The sequence below is a fragment of the Mastomys coucha genome, unplaced genomic scaffold, assembly GCF_008632895.1.
Source record: "Mastomys coucha isolate ucsf_1 unplaced genomic scaffold, UCSF_Mcou_1 pScaffold8, whole genome shotgun sequence".
In the NCBI taxonomy this organism is placed as follows: domain Eukaryota; kingdom Metazoa; phylum Chordata; class Mammalia; order Rodentia; family Muridae; genus Mastomys; species Mastomys coucha.
Window position 1 is genome coordinate 39427194 of NW_022196914.1, and position 21526 is coordinate 39448719.

The 21526-nt window shown below is 39.4% G+C and overlaps 1 pseudogene; it reads right to left on the reverse strand.

Moving 5' to 3' along the window:
* Nucleotides 1–10302: 10302 nt before the first annotated feature.
* LOC116083899 lies at nt 10303–12451 on the reverse strand (annotated as a pseudogene).
* Nucleotides 12452–21526: the final 9075 nt, after the last annotated feature.

The window sequence follows — 21526 nt, forward strand, 5'->3', positions numbered from 1 at the left end:
CAAGGAGGGAAACTACACCCTAGAAAAAGCAAAAAAGTAATCTTTCAACAAACCTAAAAGAAGATAGCCACACAAACATAATTCCACCTCTAATAACAAAAATAACAGGAAGCAACAATCACTATTCCTTAATATCTTTTAATATGAATGGACTCAATTCCCCAGTAAAAAGACATGGACTAACAGACTGGCTGTGTAAACAAGATACAACATTTTACTGCATACAGGAAATGCACCTTAGTGTCAAAGACAGACACTACCTCAGAGTAAAGGGCTGGAAAACAATTTTACAAGCAAGTGGTCCCAAGAAGCAAGCTGGAGTAGCCATTCTAATATCTAATAAAATTGACTTTCCACCAAAAGTTATCAAAAAAGGCAAAGAAGGACACTTCATAATCATCAAAGGAAAAATTGACCAAGAAGAAGTCTCAATTCTGAACATTTATACCCCAAATACTAGGGCATCCACATTGTAAAAGTAATATTACTAAAGCTCAAAGCATATATTACACTTCTCAGAATAATAGTGGGAGACTTTATCACCCGACTCTCATCAATGGACAAATCATGGAAACTGAAACTAAACAGAGACACAGTAAAAGTTATGGACATAATGGTTTTTTAACAGATATCTATAGAACATTTCATCCTAAAACAAAAGAATATACCATCTTCTCAGCACCTCATGGTACCTTTTCAAAAACTGAGCATATACTCGGTCACAAAACAGTCCTCAACTGATACAAGTAGATTGAAGTAATCCTATGCATCCTATCAGATAACCATGGACTAAGTCTGGTTGGTCTTCAATAAGAACAAAAACAACAGAAAGTCCATATACACATGGAAGCTGTACAACGCCCTATTCAGTGATAACTTGGTTAAGGAAGAAATTAAAGACTTTCTATAATTTATTGAAAAAGAAGATACAATATACTCAAGGTTATGGGACACCATGAAAGCAGTGCTAAGAGGAAAACTCACAGCTCTGAGTGCCTCCAAACAGAAATTGGAGAGTGTACACAAGCAGCTTGACAGCACACCTGAAAGCACTAAACAAAAAGAAGCAAATACACCCAGAGGAGTGGATAGCAGGAAACATTCAAACTCAGGGCTGCAATCAACCAAGTAGAAACAAAAAGAATTATATAAAGAATCAACAAAACCAGGAGCAGATCCTTTGAGTCCATCTTTCCTCCTTCCTTCCTCCCTCCCTTCCTCTACTCTCTCTCCCTCTTTCTTTCTTTCTTTCTTTCTTTCTTTCTTTCTTTCTTTCTTTCTTTCTTTCTTTCTTTCTCTCTTTCTCTCTCTTTCTTTCTTTCTTTCTTTCTTTCTTTCTTTCTTTCTTTCTTCCTTTCCTTCCTTATTTCTTTTTTCTTTTGTTCTTTCTTTGTTTTTTTTTTTTTAACTCAAATATAGTCTAACAGGAGTCAAACTGAAAAAGGAAACTTCAGTTGAGAAAATGTCTCCATCTGATTGTCTAGTAGGCAAAAGATCATTGAGTATTTTCTTGACTGATGATTTACTATTGCAAGTGCCATCCCTGACCAGCTGGAATAAAAAATCAGTGTTCACAAGATAGTAATTCTATTCCTTCATGACCTCTTCTTCAGTGCCTGCCTCCAAGTTCATGTTTGATTTTCTGTCCTGAGTATAATTCAGGATGTACTGTAAGATATAAGATGAAACATACTCTTTCCTCTAAAAAAAAAAAAAAATCCATGTTATTTCTGTTAGCTGGATAATTGTAGTATGTTTTCCCCATTAATTATGTTCTTTAGGGTGCTATACATATTTTCATAATGCTTTTTATTTACTTGTTTGTTTAATTTTTCTTTTGCAGCAGTATCTCAGCTGTGGATTCTGGCCTCTCCTGCCTCACCCTCCAAGAGGTGAGATTATAGGCGGGGACCATGGTGTCTAGCATATGATAGTGACATTTTAATAATCAAACCAGGCAGCATAATGGTCTTTGAATATATGAGATCAAATCTTTTTGGGGTGGGCCTGGAGAGATGGTTCAATGATTAAGAGCACTGACTGCTCTTTCAAAGGATTTGTTTGCATCTTTACTGGACACAACTGTCCATAACTTCAGTTCCATGGGACTTCGTTCTCTCTTATGACCTCCACATGTACCAGGCATGCATATGCTGCACAAATATTTTATCTCATCTGCAAAGGCTTTTTGGAGGGTATTTAATTGAGAATATTTTTAAAAACTAAAAAAAAAGACTAACTGCAATTTGTTGTGAATATTTATAATGTAAGAACATTTTTATACTGGTTTAATTTTCCCCATATTTTTCCAAAGGGTAGAAAAATCTAAAATATTTTGGTCTTCTTTCCCACATGTATTTTTTTTCAGGATTACTTAACATATGATATTTTTTTATTTTATTAACTCCTAAAATCTCAATAGCATATTTGTGTATACACCTTTTTTCAGTTCTTAGTGATTTAATTTTAGTCCAAGTTGAAATGTATTTTCAATTCAGATACATACTTTTCCATTGACCCAGCCAATATACAAGTTGTTTCTGTGACCACAGAATTTGTCTGTGGGTAAAATGCTTAGAATTTTATTCATTAAATATTAGATTTGTATGTTGTAAAATTTTCTTTATGTTTTTGTTTTGAATTACTATCTCTTTAGGATCCTTCTTTTATTTGATTTTTAGAATATTAATTTTATAGCTTACTGGTTTTGAAGTGTAATTATCAATACATTTACATTTTGTTTTAATTAAGGTATACTGAACTGATAAAAACATACTTCTTACCCCCAGAAAGGTAATAGCCTTGTATTTTATCCAAAATTTAATAGACTATATTTTTTATTAAAATGTTCATGTGGTTTCATTAATATTACTATATTAACAGAGAAAAAGTACATCTCATTTTCCTTCTGTTTTAGGTTTTTTGTTTGTATTTTTTTAAGACAGGGTATGGGTCTTAATCTCTCTAGGTCATTGAGGATGTCTAGAACATCTGAACAGCCTGCCTGATACCATTAATTAGGTCAAAACTTCATGGACAGATAGGTCCTAGGTCTTAGGGAAGAATCAAATACCATTATTCTGTTAAATGGATATAGTACTGAATGAAGTCCCAGTGATTTGTCATACCCATGGGTCAGTGCATCTCTCAACCATTGATGGAGAAGGTTCCCTTGGTGGAAGATGGTGATGAATAGGCCCACAATCAGTCAACATGCAGAAAGTAAGAGAGCATGGAGTGCTTAGGTCTGCATGGACTATCTCCATCCCTCTCCATCTCCAAGGCTAAGAAGTTATCTCAGAGGATAGGGCAGAAAGAGCCAGAGTTGTTATCTATCTACATACATGAGCTCACAGTGGCTGGGAGTGCATGTATAAAACTTGCACAACATTAAGCCAGTTAAAATCCTGGTATGGATGATGGTGGGACTACTGAAGTCCACCCTTCATTGAGGAGCTATTGCCAATTGATGTCTAATTGAGGAAGAATCAGTTTTCTTCAAGGATATAAACCCCAAGAGGCTGCCCATACTTCAGTAGATGGTCCCACACTCACAAAGGCAGCACTGAATGGATCAGTGAGTAATAAAAATAAAATGAGCATATGATGCTGAAAGTCAAAAGTAAGGAAGAGGAGGCTGGGGACGGGATTGGAGGCAGGATTTGATCCAAATGCAGTACATGCATGCATGAATTCTAAATAAACATATTTGTAAAGGATTACAATAATATGCTATTACATCTACCTTGGTGTGTACTTTCTGAAAAAAATTAGGTTATATTTGGGGACAATGAGAATCATAGCATTTCTACAATGAATCCTTGTTGCTGTCTAGCAGCAATGTTAAAAGGGGTAGGGTACTTGGAATGTGGAGTTAGAAAGAAGTAGGAGGAGATAAAAAGAGATAGGAGGAGGCAGGCTAGCCATACTATACCTTACCCATGTGGGAGGATAAAAAGTTAGACAACACGAGCTGTGGTCACTCAGTCGTTTTCACTTTAATGCCAACCCCTTGTTCCCAGCAACAGGTAGAATAAGCGAGGCAAAACCCCTCCCTCAAGTATGTCTGTAATAAAGACTCAATCAGCATTTTCTTAGTCTCTATAGCAGGCAGGATTTCCGATGTGACTGGAGCCAGTAACAAAGCGTGGCAAATAGCCGGAGGTGGGCAGAGAGGTGTGGTTAAGAGAAGCAGGCAGGGTCTGAAGAACCAGCCCTCAGTCAGGAGGGTTACAATTCCTCCCTTTTTATTAGAAAACAGCAGGTTAGAGGCATACTCAAATGGCACAATCTTGCACATAAAGTCTTATGGTGCTTGAAGGTCATAATTTGTGGATAATTTTACTGAACAGCATCTTATCCGTCATCAAGGTCACGTACAGCTGGTTTGATTCTACAAACTGGGCTTAATAATGTGTTTCTTCAGGAAACACAGCCACATGGCACACGCCTCTGCCTTAGGTTGACACTGCCAGAGACTTAACCGAAGAGACAGATTATTTAATGCACCTCGTTCATGCATTAAAGACATGCCTTTATCCCCTGCAAAGTCCAGGAACCACTACAGTTTCTCTTGAGTCCACTTTTCTTGAAGTCCATGTGAAGTAGCGCTGGTGTGCTGATGGGCAGCTGGGTGTAGACACGTAGTTGGGTTGTGAAATAGTAGCTCCCAAGCTAGGAGCCTTTTCAATGGCTTTGCCTTCAATAGGCCTGTAATTCAGTTGTCAATAAGTAACTTTCATGTTAGAAGCTCCGAGATTGAGCTTAGAGAAGAAGAGCTCTGGGAGTGAGCCTGTTTTTTAGGTAAGGAGGGCTCAGGGACTGAGCGAATTTTCATTGTCTTTGGACTCCGGGAATGAGTCTGTTTAATATAAAACCTTAAAAGATTAAAAATAACAATAACTAGAAGATGTCTCAGGCACATTGGTTGCCAATTAGCAATGCTTAGGCCCAAGGTTTGGACTCTAGGTATAGAGGGAAACCAATGTTGACTCTTAGAAAAAGGTAGAGTCTAATCTCAGCCAAAGCAAATTCTGCTGGACAGTAAAAAATGTTTAGCCAATAGATTTGGCACAAAAACATGTCTATAAAAGGATACTGTATCTGTATCCACTTGGCAAATAAAAGTATAAGGCAGCCATTGTGTATCAACACCAAAGGAGCCCCTTCCCCAGAAAAAGGTGGGGTTAAGAATAACAATGTGTTAGAAAGTGGAGTGACATACCATTTCATTATGGATTTTTCAAGACTAGTGAAAGGCAACATGTCTTTAAACATGAGCAAGAAGCAAAGCATGTCTTAAAAAAGGCGAAAAAATGAGATAATTTTACATAATCAAAGAAGCAAAACATGTCTTTTAATATAAGCGAAAAACCAGAGCAAAGGCGCGGAGTGGTGACAGAGGCGGCACCCTCAGGCTGCTGCTCAGGCTGCTGCTCCCTGAGATGCTGCCCTACAGAGCAGGAGCTTCCGTGCTCCCCCATGCGCTCACAAGTAGTCTCTCTGCATGGCTCTGTGGGATGTTACCACTGGTCCCAGGTGCAAGAGAGGTGAGGTGTTGCACAGCAGTGGGGAACTTGGCTCAGCGCACCAGCACCTCTACAGGCCCTGTTGCCAGACCTGACTAGCTGCAAGCTGAAAACCGGCTGCCCACTCTCTCTGGTTCCTGATGAATAACAGAAGTTTTTGGCTCGCGTGTTTTGTTTCGAGAGGGCAGGCCCTCCGTGGCCAACTTGTCAGCCCCCACGTGTACTTTTAAACACAGACAAAGACTCCGCATTTATATGACATAAAACACACATAGATATACGTAAACAAGACATAGATTAAAAAATTAGGGAATTTTCCTGAAATATCATAGGGAACTATCCTGTACACGGCTCGTTTCTGTCCCCATGGTTTTCCTGCAGCCCACTTACCCTCCATGAGAAGTGGGTATGTCCCCAGCAAAACTTGTCATAACCCAGTGGACCCCTTCTCCGGCAAAACTTGCTGTGACCAGGCGGACCCTGCCGTTAACCTCGTAGCCCACTTACCCTCTATGAGAAGTGGCTACGTCCCCAGCAAAACCTGCCGTGACCCGGCAGACATTGCTGTCCATAATTAGTATTTAAACGAGAGCTCTTTGTTCCTTTTTACTTCAATCCAGCCCCATGTTGGGCGCCACCTGTTGCTGTCCAGCAGCAACGTTAAAAGGGGTAGGGTACCTGGAATGTGGAGTTAGAAAGAAATAGGAGGAGATAAAAAGAGATAGGAGGAGGTAGGCTAGCCATACTATACCTTACCAACGTGAGAAGATAAAAAATTAGACAACACGAGCTGTGGTCACTCAGTCATTTTCACTTTAATGCCAACCCTTTGTTCCCAGCAACAGGTAAAATAAGCAAGGCAAAAACCCTCCCCCAAGTACATCAGTAATAAAGACCCAATCAACATTTTCTTAGTGTCTATAACAGACGAGATTTCCAATGTGACTAGAGCCAGTAACGATGCATGGCAAATAGCCAGAGGTGGACAGAGAGGTGTGGTTAAAAAAAACAGACAGGGTCTAAAGAACCAGCCCTCAGTCAAGAGGGTTACAAATCCCCAGTAGTATCTGACATTTGCTGTCTTCATCTCAGTTTTACATTTTTCTCAGCATTAAAAAATATTTTGTTTAAATTAAACATGTCAATTTAATTATTTTTGATAAATAAAAAAATATTATTTAATGGTAATTTTCTGAAAAGAAGCCCTTATGTTGTTTAAGTTAGTAGGAACTAGGTTCTTGTTTTTCTAAAGTGTGACAACAGCTTATTTAATTTAAAGTTAGGGCACACTAAGTAGAAAGTAAGACTGGGCTGGGCAGTGGTGGCGCATGCCTTTAATCCCAGCACTTGGGAGGCAGAGGCAGGTGGATTTCTTAGTTCGAGGCCAGCCTGGTCTACAGAGTGAGTTCCAGGACAGCCAGGGCTACACAGAGAAACCCTGTCTCAAAAAACAAACAAACAAAACAACAACAAAAAAGTAAGACTGGCTTTTACAAATATTTCGAAAATCACTCTGTCTGATCTTAAACACACATGAGCTTTGATATTGATGTGGAACTTTTATAGAATTTATTGGTTTTTTTTTTTTAGCTATTTAGTTTTTAAATAATATTTTGAAATAATTACTATTTAGCTATCTTGAAAGAATTGGAGTTTTCACAAGCCAAGTAGCATACATGTGCTAGTCTGTGACCCCAGAGAACATGTGGAGCAGAAGACTGCCTTTTCTGGCTTCAGTGGGAGAGGATATGCTTAATCCTGTGGAAACCTGATGCTGCAGGGAAGAGGAATGCTGGTGAGGGTGAGGTGGGGTTAGGTGGAAGAGTGGAGGAGTACCCTCTCATAGGCAGAGGGGGGAGATGGGGTGAAGAACTCCGGGAGGGAGGACCAGGAAATGGGGCAACTTTTGGAATGTAAATAAATAAAATAATTTAACAATAATTAAAAAACCTCAGATGACAGCAGATGCTGGCAAGGATGTGGAGAAAGAGAAGCAAATCTCCATTGCTGGTGGGAGTACAAGCTGGTACAACCACTCTGAAAATCAATCTGGTGGTTCCTCAGAAAACTGGAAATAGTTCTACCTGAAGACTCAGCTATACCACTCCTGCGCATATATCCAAAAGATGTTCCACCATATTACAAGGACACATGGTCACTATGTTCATAGCATTCTTATTTATAATAGCCAGAAGTTGGAAACAACCCAGATGACCCTCAACAGAAGAATGGATACAGAAAATGTGGTGCACATTTACATAATAGTACAATAGTACACAGTGGAGTACTATTAAGTTATTAAAAACAATGACTTCATAAATTTTGCAGGCAAATGGATGGAACTAGAAAATATGCTGAGTGAAGTAACCCAGACACAAAAGAACACACATGGTATGTACTCACTGATGAGTGGCTATTAGCCCCAAAGCTCAGAATACCCATGATACAACTCACAGACCATATGAAGCTTAAGAAGGAAGACCAAAGTGTGGATACTTCAATCATACTTAGAAAGGGGAACAAAATAATCATGGGAAGTAGAGGGAGGGAGACACCTGGGGGGGGGGAGAAAGAAGGGGGAAGGATCAGGAACAGATAGGAGAGAAGTATAGAGTGTTAGAAAATTGCACAGAAATATGTAGCAGTCAGGGATGGGTAACTGGGGGTAGCCATTAAGAAAGTCCCAGATGCCAGGGAAGCAAGAGCCTCCCAGGATCCAGTGAGAATGACATTAGCCAAAATACTCAACAAAGGGGAGATAGAACCTGTAGAGACCATCTACAGTAGATAGGCATGGCTCCCAGTCGAGGGATAGGGATACCCACCAATCTCAAACATTTTAACCCAGAATTGCTCCTATCTAAAGAAAATGCAGGTACAAAAAATGGAGCAGAGACTGAAGGAAAGGCCATCCAGAGACTGTCCTACCTGGGGATCCATCCCTATATGCAGACACCAAACCCAGACAGTATTGCTGATGCCAAGAGGTGCTTGCTGACAGGAGCCTGATAACAGCTGTCTCCTGAGAGGCTCTGTCATATCCTGACCAATACAGATGCGAGGCTCACAGCTAACCATTGGACTGAGCAGAGGGACACCAATGGAGGAGTTAGGAGAAGGACTTAAGGAGCTGAAGGGGATTGCAACCTCATAGGAAGAACAACAGTATCAACTAACTGGACCACTCAGAGCTCACAGGGACTAAACCACCAACCAAAGAATACACATGGAGGGACCTATAGCTGCAGCATATGTAGCAGAGGATGGCCTTGTTTGGCATCACTGGGAGGGGAGACCCTTGGTCCTGTGAAGGCTTGATGCCTTAGCATAGGGGAATGTCAGAGTGGTGAGGTGGGAGTGAGGGCATAGGTGGAGGAGCACCCTCATAAGGAGAGGTGATGGGATAGGGCATTTTAGGAGGAGAAACTGGGAAGGGGAAAACATTTGAAATGTATATAAATAAAATAACCCCCCCAAAAAGAATTGAGCTTTTGCTACACATTCCATTAAATTTATCTAATTGTAGATAGCTGTCTTAGATTTTAAAGGGTTGACAAAAATGCCAACATGTTCCCCATAACAATTGCAGCCTTCCTTAGCCTGTGTTATTTTTCTTTTTGAAAAATGTAGATAAATGAATCTAGCAGAACATCATTAGGAATCCTTTCATTGAATTTTTTTTTTTTTTTGAAAGGCTTCTTCCAACAGCAGACGGGACCAGATACAGAGACTCACACCCAGACATTATATGGAAAAAGAGTCTAAACTGGTTGTCTCCATTGGGTTCCTCTGCTCAGAACCTGGTGTACCCAGTGTAAGAGGGGGAAGAAAGGTTGTAGGAGTGAGAAGGGATGGACGGCACCAGGGAACCATGGCTCACTGGGCTCACATGGGCTCACAGAGACTGAGAAGGTAAACATGTAGCCTTCATATGTGTACCTAAGGTCTCTGCATATGTGCTCTGGCTGTTAGCTTGCTGCTTTTGTGAGTCTACTAACAGTGGAGCAGGTATGTCTCTGACTCTTTTGCCTGATCTTGGGACTCTTTTCCTCCTACTGGGTTGCCTGTCTAGCATCTGTATGAGAGCTTTGTCTTGTGTTTTTGTATCATGTTTTGCCCAGGAAACCCTGTATGTCGCTGAGGTGTTTATTTATTTTTTATTGTTATATGTAAGTACACTGTAGCTGTCTTCAGACACACCAGAAGAGGCCATTGGATCTCATTACGGATGGTTGTGAGCCACCATATGGTTGCTGGAATTTGAACTCAGGACCTTTGGAAGAGCAGTCAGTGCTCTTTCCTGCTGAGCCATCTCACCAGCCTATGTTTTTTTTTTTTTTTAAACTAGTTCTCACTATGTACCCAACCATGGCCTTGGCTTCAACAATCCTCCTGCCTCAGACTCCAGATTTCTGAGATTATAGATAAAGATATATGCAGTATTGTTTGTTTTGTTGTCTCTTGGAGACTTACTCTTTTCTGAAGGGAAATAGGCAGAGTGGACCTCGTGGAGAGGGGAGGTGAAGAGCTGGGAGGAGCGGAGGCAGGGGAAATTGTGGTAGAGATGTATGAGAGAAAAGTCTGTTTTCAATAAAAAAGAAAAATCAGACAAAAAAACCAAAAAAAGTAGATATAGGTATCTTTTTTTTTTTTTAACAGTCTCAATTCATTTATTTTTGTCATATAAAAACCCTTATGTGGTAGCCACAGCTGGAGCCTGGGTCCTCTGAACAGAGACTCTGGTATGAGTTTTCACAAGATAATCAGTGAATTCCTAATAAGGAGACTTGGTGAACACAGTCTCTTTCCAGATGTCAGGGGTTAGATAGCTGTAGGTCTTGGAGATGGCATCAAAGGTGGCCTTGGCAAAGTTGCCCAGGGTGGCAGTGCAGCCTCTGGCTGAAGTGTAACAGTCATCTATACTGGCCATCATCAGGAGCTTCTTGGGCACAGGAGCAGAGACAATGCCAGTGCCTCTGGGGGCAGGGATGAAACGCACCAGCACAGACCCACAGCGGCCTGTCACCTTGTATGGAACAGTGTGGGGCTTGCCAATCTTGTTCCCCCAGTAGCCTCTCCGCACAGGGACGATGGAAAGCTTGGCCAAGATGATGGCCCCTTGGATGGCAGTGGCAACCTCCTTGGAGCACTTAACACCAAGACCAACGTGACCATTGTAGTCCTCAAGCAACGAATGCCTTGAACCTGGTCCGCTGGCCAGCTCGAGTCTGCTTCTGCACTGGCATGATTTTCAGAACCTCATCCTTTTGGGATGCACCCAGTCAATGGGCAGGGAGAACAGGTAGATCTCCTCCAAAGACTTCACGTCATGGCGGCCCAGCTTGGTGATGGGGATTCACTCCTTGTTTTCAGCTTTACCTCTGCCAGCCCCACGGCCTCGACCATGGCCACAGCCTCTACCACCCCCACGGCCTCTACCACAACCACAACTGCTGCTGAATCCTCTGCAGAAGCCACTGGGGCCTCCTAATCCTGGGCCCCGGGTCCTCCAGGCCCTCCCGTTGCACCGGTGTCATCTGCCATTTGGTGTTTTCCCGGAGAAGAAGCAATATAGGTATCTTTAAATTTCAAAGTTTTGTGATTAGCTGTAGAAGAATAAAAATTTGTGTTTTGACGAGTGTGCTTTCACGATACCACAAGATTTACTTGGATTTGACTATAAACTGTTTGTTTGTTTTTTGTTTTTGTTTTTTTTTTGTCTGTGTGCATGTGTTTGAGTATTTCTAAAATTAAAACTTTGATTTGTCTTTTTATGTACATTGGTATTTTGCTTGCCTGAATTTCTGTATGAGGGTGCTGAATCCCTGGAACAGGAGTTACAGACAGTTGCAAGATGTTCTGCGTATGCTGGGAATTGAACCAGCGTCCTCAGAACAGCAGCCGGTGCTCTTACTTGATGAGCCATCTTGCCAGGCCCCTGAATCTTTTAAAATTAACTATTATAATTTTTGTTACAGGGCCTGCTCTCCTGAGTGTCAGCAAGTACTTTCTTAATTTTATCTCAAATAATATTGTTCCCCTAAAGCATTTATCATGAACCAGGCTTCTTTCTTTTAGTGTCTGTAGTATTACATATAAAAGATATTTTAGAACTGATTATAGGATAATATAGAGGCCAGTTTTTATATTTTTCATTTCTACTAGACTTTAATTTTACTACATTAAAAACAACATGTTTCATTTATTATTCAAGAATTTCATATATACATGTATATAATATAAACTTTTGTTTAGTGCTCAACCATATATTATGGAAATTGGAAATCAAAATGAAAAACCATCCTCAGAGTTTGTAGCCTTATAGAGAACTCCCAGTTTCAGTGATTTGAAGGATGATAGAGGGACATTATGAAGACTTTTTTGATAAAGAGAATATACCAAAATAGTTTTAAACACAAGTTATGACTGACCATGTTTTTGCAGTGCTTTAAAGCTAACAGAGTTTATTTGTTTGCAGGTGGCCATGGGATGGTGTAGCAGGTTGCTGCAGATTGTTTCAGTAGTTCTGCTGGATGCTCCTCATCTAGGCCTGCAAGAGGCTTTATGTATGGCCATCGCTATGACCTAGTGTGACGCTCTGCATTTCCACTGAACTCTACTAGCTCCAGCTGAGGAGCTTGGCTATAATTTAGCCTTTTCTTTTTGTAAGTAGCTATACATAGCTGAGACAAAATTATTTTGATGTTTAGAAAACAATTTTATTGATTTTAAGTCATTTTTTTAAAAGTTATAGGTTCTCCTAAGAGTCACAGGCTTTTGATGAAAGGTTTGTCTCTCTAATGTTCTCCTATGCGATTACATTATAAAGTCCATCGAACCATATTGCTTACTACAGGTGCCAACTATTTCAAACGTTTCAGAACATATAAGTTCAGTCCCCAAGACAGTATGTCCTACTTCATCGGTTACTAATGGTAGAAACTTGGGACTTATTTATTTCATCTTTCAGTTTTTTTCTGAAACAATTGTTTCAATAATATTGATGCTGCTGTTGTCCTGAAACTGTGCAGCTCAAGCTCGGCTGTGCTCCTAGAACTGTGATTTTGAGTTGTCTTTGTTAGCTGCTTCTGAAGGATTCTAACAGTTCCACTTGGCTATATTATTCCTTTCTATAATACAGAGGCATAACATTAATTCTACTCATAATGTTTTTTAGTGATGTCTACTCCTCTCCCCAACCCTCATGGACTAGAAACCAGAAAAATTCTATTTCAAGAATTGGTAGAAGCACTTTAATATACAACTTCTCTACTAAGGAGAGTGAACACAGTAGTTAAAAATTAAAATTTTTTTTCTGCATGAAAAGTGGGAATATTTTTCAGAATTCTGGGAAATGTCAAAGTAATTTTGGTTGTAGTCATATTGCATTTAATGCTATTGAGAATATTGCTAACATTAACAAAAATATTCTGTAATTTCCCCAGTTATTGCTGTTGGTGACGAGGGATGTGAGTTGGCACGCATCCATGCTTTGAGCATCACCATTAGACACATCTGATTCCACATGTCAGAAACAATCTTTCCTTTTAAGACAGCTGAGAAAATTTTCAGTTGGGGGTAGTGGTTAGGGTTGATTATTCTACATTTGCATCAATGATATCTTAGAGTATAACAAACGTACTAGAGTAAACACCAGTGTAAAATTTCATATATAAGACAATTTTTAAACATTTTTGTTATTTTTAAAAAGTTTATCAAAATATAGTGGTTTGGAATCAAAGGCAAGTTTTATGCTATACTAACCATTTTATCATTTTTTTTTCTTGTGACATTGGCAACATCCACTTTGCAGATATTAAGCTGTTGTTGAGAAAGGAGCTTTGGCAACAGAAGTAACCAAGCAGCAGGTCCATTTCTACTGTTGAAGGCAGCTGGAAACTCATCCCTACTTTATGCATGGGAGATGCTATGAAGACTACTCTGTTCGATGGGACCCTATTGGGATGTTGAAGTATGATGCTTCATTGGTTGAGTATAAACAATCAAAGTAAGAGTGAAAAAGGAAGACCTGGGGAGTGGGCAGCTGCTTGCTGGGTAAACTATTTGTAGCATAAGTTTGAAGATGCCACAGGAAAGCCAGATGTGGTCATGTACCTCTAACCACAATTCTGATATCAAATGGGGGCTTATTGGTCAGTGACTAGCCAAAATGGTGAGCTTCATGTGCTGAGAGAACCACCTATCTCAAAAAATAAGGTGAAAGGGCTGGAGAGGTGGCAGAGTAGTTAAGAGCACTGACTGATCTCTCAGAGGAGAACATGCGTTCAACTCCCAACATCCACATAGCAACCAACAATGATCTGCAACTCCAGTCTCAGGGGATTTAATGCCTTCTATGTCCTCAGTGAACACTGCACGTATATTGTGCACAGACATATATTCAGGCAAACAAACATTCAGACACATAAATATAAATGAAATCTCAAAATATCTTAAAAAGATAATGATTGAGGCCTGATATTAATCTTAGACTTTGCAAAATGAGTTTTACACACACACACACACTCACACTCACACACACACACTATACCTACACACACACACACACATATATACATAAACACACATTTGAAAAAATGTTATTGCTTAAAATTTTTTAGATAACTTGCTTCAATATATTTATTATTTGTAATATTTGTGTTGAGTCTACAATAAGTCTTTATATTGGAACTAGACTTCAGGATTATTAGAAGATAAATTTAATGTATAAATTTGAGTTCATAATGGCTAGGATAATTCTTTTATGTCTATGGTAATAAAGTGTCATTATCTCCTTAGATCTAATGTAAGATTCAAGCTCTGACCCACTAACTTCCAGGACCCTTCTTAAAAGTACTGTATTAAGCTGCATGAAGCTTTTTCTCTTTTTTTCTTTTTCAAGTCAGGGTTATTATGTGTAGTCCTGATTGTCCTGTAGCTTGCTCTGTAGACCAGACTGGCTTTGAACTTAGAGATCCACCTGCTTCTGTTGGGATTAAAGGTGTGTGCTACAAATAACCAGCCTATAGTAACCTGCTATGTAAACAAAGTGGGATAGTTTCTGTCCTGAAGCCCAGTCTAGACAGTCAAAATGATTGACTTTAGCATCAAAAGCTGTCTAGTCAAAACTATTGCTTTTGTGACCCCCTTTTCCCCATTTTTTAGTACATATTTTCTTTATTTACATTTCAAATGTTGTCCTCTTTCCTTGTTTACCCTCTGAAAACCCCCTAAACTCTACTCCCTACTCATGATCACCAACACACTCACTCCTGCTTCCTGGCCCTGACATTTCCCTACACTGGGGCATAGAGCCTTCACAGGACCAAGGGCCTCTCCTCCCATTGATGACTGACTAGGCCATCCTCTGCTACATATGCAGCTGGAGCCATGGGTCCCTCTTTGTACTCTTTGGTTAGTGGTTTAGGTCCTGGGAGATCTGGGGTACTGGTTAGTTCATATTGTTGTTCCTCCTATGGGGCTACAAACCCTTTCAGCTCCTTGGGTCCTTTCTCTAGCTTCTCCATTGGGAACCCTATGCTCAGTCCAATGGTTGGCTTAGAGCATCCACCTCTGTATTCGTCAGCACTGGCAGAGCCCTTCAGGAGACAGCTATATCAGGCTCCTGTCAGCAAGCACTTGTTGGTATCCACAATGGTGTCTGGGTTTGGTGATTGTATATGGGATGGATCCCCAGGTGGGGCAGTCTCTGGATGGTCATTCCTTCAGTCTCTGCTCCACACCTTGTCTCTGTAACTCCTTCTATGGGTATTTTGTTCCCTCTTCTAAGAAGGACTGGAGTATCCACACTTTGGTTTTCCTACTTTTTGAGTTTCATGTGGTTTGTAAATTGTATCTTGGGTATTCCAAGTTTCTGGGCTAATAGCCACTTCTCAGTAAGTACATACCATGTGTGTTCATTTGTGATTGAGTTACCTCATTCAGGATGATATTTTCAAATTCTATCCATTTGCCTACGATTTTCATGAATTCTTTTTTTTTTTGTAACTAAGTAGTACTCCATTATGTAAATTATTCTCTGTATCCATTCTTCTGTTGAGGGACATCTGGGTTCTTCCCAGCTTCTGGCTATTATAAATAAGGCTGCTATGAACATAGTGGAACATGCGCCCTTATTACATGTTGGAAAACCTTCTGGATATATGCCCAGGAGTGGTATTGCTGGGTCCTCAGGAAGTACTATGTCCAATTTTCTGAGGAACCACCAGACTGATTTCCAGAGTGGTTGGATCAGCTTGCCATCCCAGAAGCATCGAAGGAGTGTTCCTCTTTCTCCATGACGTCTACAGCATCTACTTTCACCTGAGTTTTTGATCTTAGCCATTCTGACTGGTGTGAGGAATCTCAGGGTCCTTGTAATTTGCATTTCTTTGATGACTAAGGATGTTGAACATTTCTTTAGGTGCTTTTCAGCACTTTGAGTTTCCTCAGTTGAGAATTCTGTTTAGCTCTGTTCCCATTTTTAAATAGAGTTATTTGGTTCTCTGGAGTCTAACTTCTTGAGTTCTTTGTATATATTGGATATTAGCCCTCTATCAGATGTAAGATTGGTAAAGATCTTTTCCCAATCAGTTGCTTTTTTGTCCTATTGATAGTGTCCTTTGCCTTACAGCAGCTCTGCAATTGTATAAGGCCCTATTTGTCTATTCTTGTTCTTAGATCATACACCAGTGGTGTTCTATTCAAGAAAATTTTCCCTGTGCCCATGGGTTCAAGGCTGTTCTGCACTTTCTCTTCTATTAGATTCAGTGTATCTGGTTTTATGTGGAAGTCCTTGATCCACTGGGGCTTGAGCTTTATACATGGATATAAGAATGGATCAATTTGCATTCTTCTACATATTGACCATCAGTTGAGCCAGCACCATTTGTTGAAAATGATGTCTTTTTTCCACTGAATGGTTTTAGCTACTTTGTCAAAGATCAAGTGACCATAGGTGAGTGGGTTCATTTCTGAGTCTTCAATTCTATTCCATTGATCTACTTGCTTGTCACTGTACCAATACAATGCAGTTTTTATCACAATTGCTTTATAGTACAGCTTAAGGTCAGTGATGGTGATTAACTCAGAAGTTCTTTTGTTGTTGAGAATAGCTTTCACTATCCTAGGATTTTTTGTTATTCTAGATGAATAACTCTGTGAAGAATTGAGTTGGAAGTTATGACAGGGATCACATTGAATCTGTAGATTGCTTTCAGCAAGGTAACCATTTTTCCTATATTAATCCTGCCAATCCATGAGCATGGGAGATCTTTCCATCTTCTAAGATCTTCAATTTCTTTCTTCAGTGACTGAAAGATCATACAGATCTTTCACTTTCTTAGAGTCATACCAAGGTATTTTATATTATTTGTGACTATTGTGAAGGGTGTTGTTTCACTAGTTTCATTCTCAGCCTGTTTATCCTATGTGCAGAGGAAGGCCACTGATTTGTTTGAGTTGATTTTATATCTAGCCACTTTGTAGAAGTTGTTTATTAGGTTTAGGAGTTCTCTGGTGGAATTTTTGGGGTCACTTTAGTATAGTCTCATAACATCTGCAAATAGTAATATTTTGACTTATTCCTTTCTAATTTGTATCCCTTTGACCTCCTTTTGTTGCCTAATTGCTCTGGCTAGCACTTCAAGTACAATATTGAATAGGTAGGGAGAGTGTGGGCAGCCTTGTCTAGTCCCTGATTTTAGTTGGATTGTTTCAAGTTTCTCTCCATTTAGTTTGATGTTGGCTACTGGTTTGCTGTATACTGCTTTTACTCTGTTTAGGCATGAGCCTTGAATTCCTGATCTTTCTAAGAATTTCATCATGAAGGGACATTGAATTTTGTTCAAATGCTTTTTCATCATCTAGTGATGATGTAGATGACTAGATCATGTAGTTTTTTTCTTTGAGTTTGTTTCTGTAGTGGATTACGTTGATGGATTTCCATATATTGAACCATCCCTGCATCCATGGGATGAAGACTACTTGAGCGTGATGGATGATCATTTTGATGTGTGTTTGTGGTCAGTTTTTGAGAATTTTATTGAGTAATTTTGCTTCGATATTCATAAGTGAAACTGGTCTGAAGTTCTCTTTCTTTGTTGGCTCTTTGTGTGGTTTAGGTATAAGCATAATTCTGGCTTCATAGAACAAATTGGGTAGTGTTCCTTCTGTTTCATTTTTATGGAATAGTTTGAAAAGTATTGGTATTAGGTCTTCTTTGCCAATTTGATAGAATTTTGTATTAAACCCATCTGGTCTGGGCTTTTTTTGGTTGGGTGACATCTAATGACTGCTGCTATTTCTTTAGGAGTTATTTGATCCTGATTTAACTTTGGTACCTGATTATATCTAGAAAATTGTCCATTTCATTCAAATTTTCCAGTTCTGTTGAGGATAGTCTTTTCTAATAGGATATGATGATTTTTTTTGAATTTCCTCAGTTTCTGTTGTTATATCTCCCTTTTCATTTCTGATTTTATTAATTTTGATACTGTCTCTTTGTCCTCTGGTTAGTCTGGCCAAGGATTTATCTATCTTGTTGATTTTCTCAAAGAACCAACTCTTGGTTTTGTTGATTCTTTGTATAGTTCTTTTTGTTTCTACTTGAGGATTTCAGCTCAGAGTTTGATTATTTCCTGCTGTCTACTCCTTTTGGGTGTATTTGCTTCTTTTTGTTCTAGAGCTTTCAGGTGTGCTGTCAAGCTGGTAGTGTATGCTCTCTCTAGTTTCTTTGTGGAGGCACTTAGAGCTATAAGTTTTCCTCTTAGCACTGCTTTCATTGTGTCCCATAAGTTTTGGTATGAAGTGTGTCTTCATTTTCATTAAATTCTAAAAAGTCTTTAATTTCTTTATTTCTTCCTTGACCAATTTATCATTGAGTAGAGAGTTGTTCAGCTTCCACATGTATGTGAGCTTGTTTTTGCTTTTTTTTGTTTTTGTTTTTGTTTTTGTTTTTTGTTGTTGTTATTGAGGACGAGACCATGGTGATTTGATAGGATGCATGGGATTATGTCAACCTTCTTGTATCTGTTGAGGATTTTTTTGTGACTGAATATATGGTCAGTTTTTGAGACAGTACCATAAGGTGCTGAGAAGAGGGCATATTATTTGTTTTAGGATGAAATGTCCTATAGATATCTTTGCAATCCATTTGGTCCATAACTTCTGTTAGTTTCACTGTGTCTCTGTTTAGTTTCTATTTCTATGATCTGTCCATTGCTGAGAGTGGGGACACTTCAGTCTCCCACTATTATTGTGTGAGGTGCAATGTGTGTTTTGAACTTTAGTAAAGTTTCTTTTATGAATGTGGGTGCCTTGCATTTGGAGCATAGATGTTCAGAATTGAGAGTTCATCTTGGTAGATTTTTCCTTTGATGAGTATGAAGTGTCCTTCCTTAATCCTTTTGATCACTTTAGGGTGAAAGTCAATTTTATTCGATATTAGAATGGCTACTCTTTTTGAGGACCATATGTTTGGAAAATTGTTTTCCAGACTTTAACTCTGAGGTGGTGTCAGTTTTTTTCACTGAGGTGCGTTTTCCTGTATGCAGCAAAATGCTGTGTCCTGATTATGTACCCAGTCTGTTAATCTGTGTGTTTTTATTGGAAAATTGAATCCACTGATGTTAAAAGATAGTAAATAAAAGTGGTTGTTGCTTCCTGTTACTTTTGTTATTGGAGGTGGAATTATGTTTGTGTGGCTATCTTCTTCTGGATTTGTTGAAAAAAGATTACTTTCTTGCTTTTTCTAGAGGGTAGTTTTCCCTTCTTGTGTTGGAGTTTTCCCTCTATTATCCTTTGTAGGGCTGGATTCGTTGAAAGATATTATGCAATTTGTTTTTTTCATGAAATATCTTGTTTTCTCCATGTATGGTAATTGAGAGTTTTGCTGAGTATAGTGGCCTAGGCTGGCATTTGTGTTTTCTTAGGGTCTATATGACATCTGCCCAGGATCTTCTGCCTTTCATAGTCTCTGGTAAGCACACTAGTGTAATTCTGATAAGTCTGCCTTTATATGTTACTTGACCTTTTTCTCTTACTGTTTTTAATATTCTTTCTTTGTTTTTTTTGCATTTGGTGCTTTAATTAGTATGTGCCTGGAGGAATTTCTTTTCTGGTCCAGCCTATTTGGAGTTCTGTAGGCTTCTTGTATGTTAATGGGCCTCTCTTTCCTTAGGTTAGGGAAGTTTTCTTCTATAATTTTGTTGAAGATATTTACTGGCCCTTTAAGTTGGGCACTTTTGCTATCTTTTATACCTATTATCCTTAGGTTTGGTCTTATTGTGTCCTGGATTTCTTGTTTGTTTTGGGTTAGGAGCTTTTTGTCTTTTGCATTTTCTTTGACTGTTGTGTCAATGTTTTCTATGGTGTCTTCTACACCTGAGATTCTCTCTTCTATCTCTTATATTCTGTTGGTGATGCTTGCATCTATGACTCCTGATCTCTTTCCTAGGGTTTCTATCTCCAGGTTTGTCCCCCTTTGTGGTTTCTTTATTGTTTCTATTTCCATTTTTAGATCCTAGATGATTTTGTTCACTTCCTTCACCTGTTTGGTTGTATTTTTCTGTATTTCTTTAAGGGATTTTTGTGTTTCCTCTTTAAGGACTTCTACCTGTTTACCTGTATTCTCCTGTATTTCTTTAAGGGAGTTTTTTAGGTCCTTCTTAAAGTACTTTATCTTCATTGTGAGATGTGATTATAAATCAGAGTCTTGCTTTTCTGGTGTGATCAGGCATCCAGGGCTTGCTGTGGTGGGAGAACTGGGTTCTGATGATGCCAAGTAACCTTGGTTTCTGTAGCTTATGTTCTTGCCCTTGCCGTTCATCATTTGTTTGTCTCTGGTGTTAGCTGCTCTTACTGTCTCTGACTGTGGTTTGTCCCTCCTTTAAGCCTGTGTGTCAGTACTTCTGTGAGACCAGTTCTCTCCTGGAGGAATTTTGGTATGGAGAACTGTGACACAGGGTCAGCTCTGGGTGCAGATTTAAACTGGAAGGATCCTGTCCCTGGCCGTTCCTTGGTTCCTGTTTGCTCAGGGCTTCGGGCGGGTCTTCTTGGACCAGGTATTTATTTGAGCAGAAGTGGTAGTCTTACCTGTGCCCTCAGGTGTGTTAGGACTCCTGGGAGTCCTGCTCTCTCCTGGTGGGACCTGGGTATAGAGATGTGTGGCACAGGGTCAGGTCAAGGAGCAGATGGAAACCGGAAGGCTGCTTGTGAGATTTTATGAGTGTCGCTTCTGGTATCACTAGGAGACACAATCACACAGCAAACTTTCTGATCTTCTGATACTTGCGATCTTTAGGCGCTCTCTTCCACAACAATCCCCAAGTTTTAGGTGGGGAGTTGTTCTATAGATATATTCACTGAGATTGGGTTTTTCAGCTCTGCATTTGATTGATTGTGGTTTTCTGTAGTGATCTCCATCTGTTGAATGTGAAGCTTCCTTGATGAGGGGTGAGGACTACACTTATCTGTGGTTATAAGAAGAAATAATTAAATGTAGTTAGAGCTTATGCTGGTATAGTAAAGTGGTAGTTGTAGGTTCCTCTTCAAAATCTATGACTTTACTTGTTGTGGGTAGTTGGCAGGGTTTCGGTACCAGGCATGGTTTCCCTTGTGTTGAGTGGGTTTTGAGTCCAGTTAGAAAGCTGTTGGTTACCAACAATGTAAGCATGGCATTACTGCATCCATAGGGTTATTGTTCACGCTGATTATTTTTGTGGTTCATAAGCATCAAAGCTGGGTATGTGGAAGACTTGTTTTCAGGCTAGTTTCTGCCTAGAATTCTTGAAGTGGAATCTCTATGGCACCTCCTTGGAATATTTAGGAATATCTTGAGTATCTGCCCTACTCTTTAAGGAGTAGAACTGGTAATTCTCACATTTTCTATAGGTTGACACTAGGGTTCTGAAAAATGCATTTACGTATTAGACAGTTCATCTAAAATATTAGTTAATTGTTGTCTAGCAGATATATCATGAAATATAAAATGTTTGACT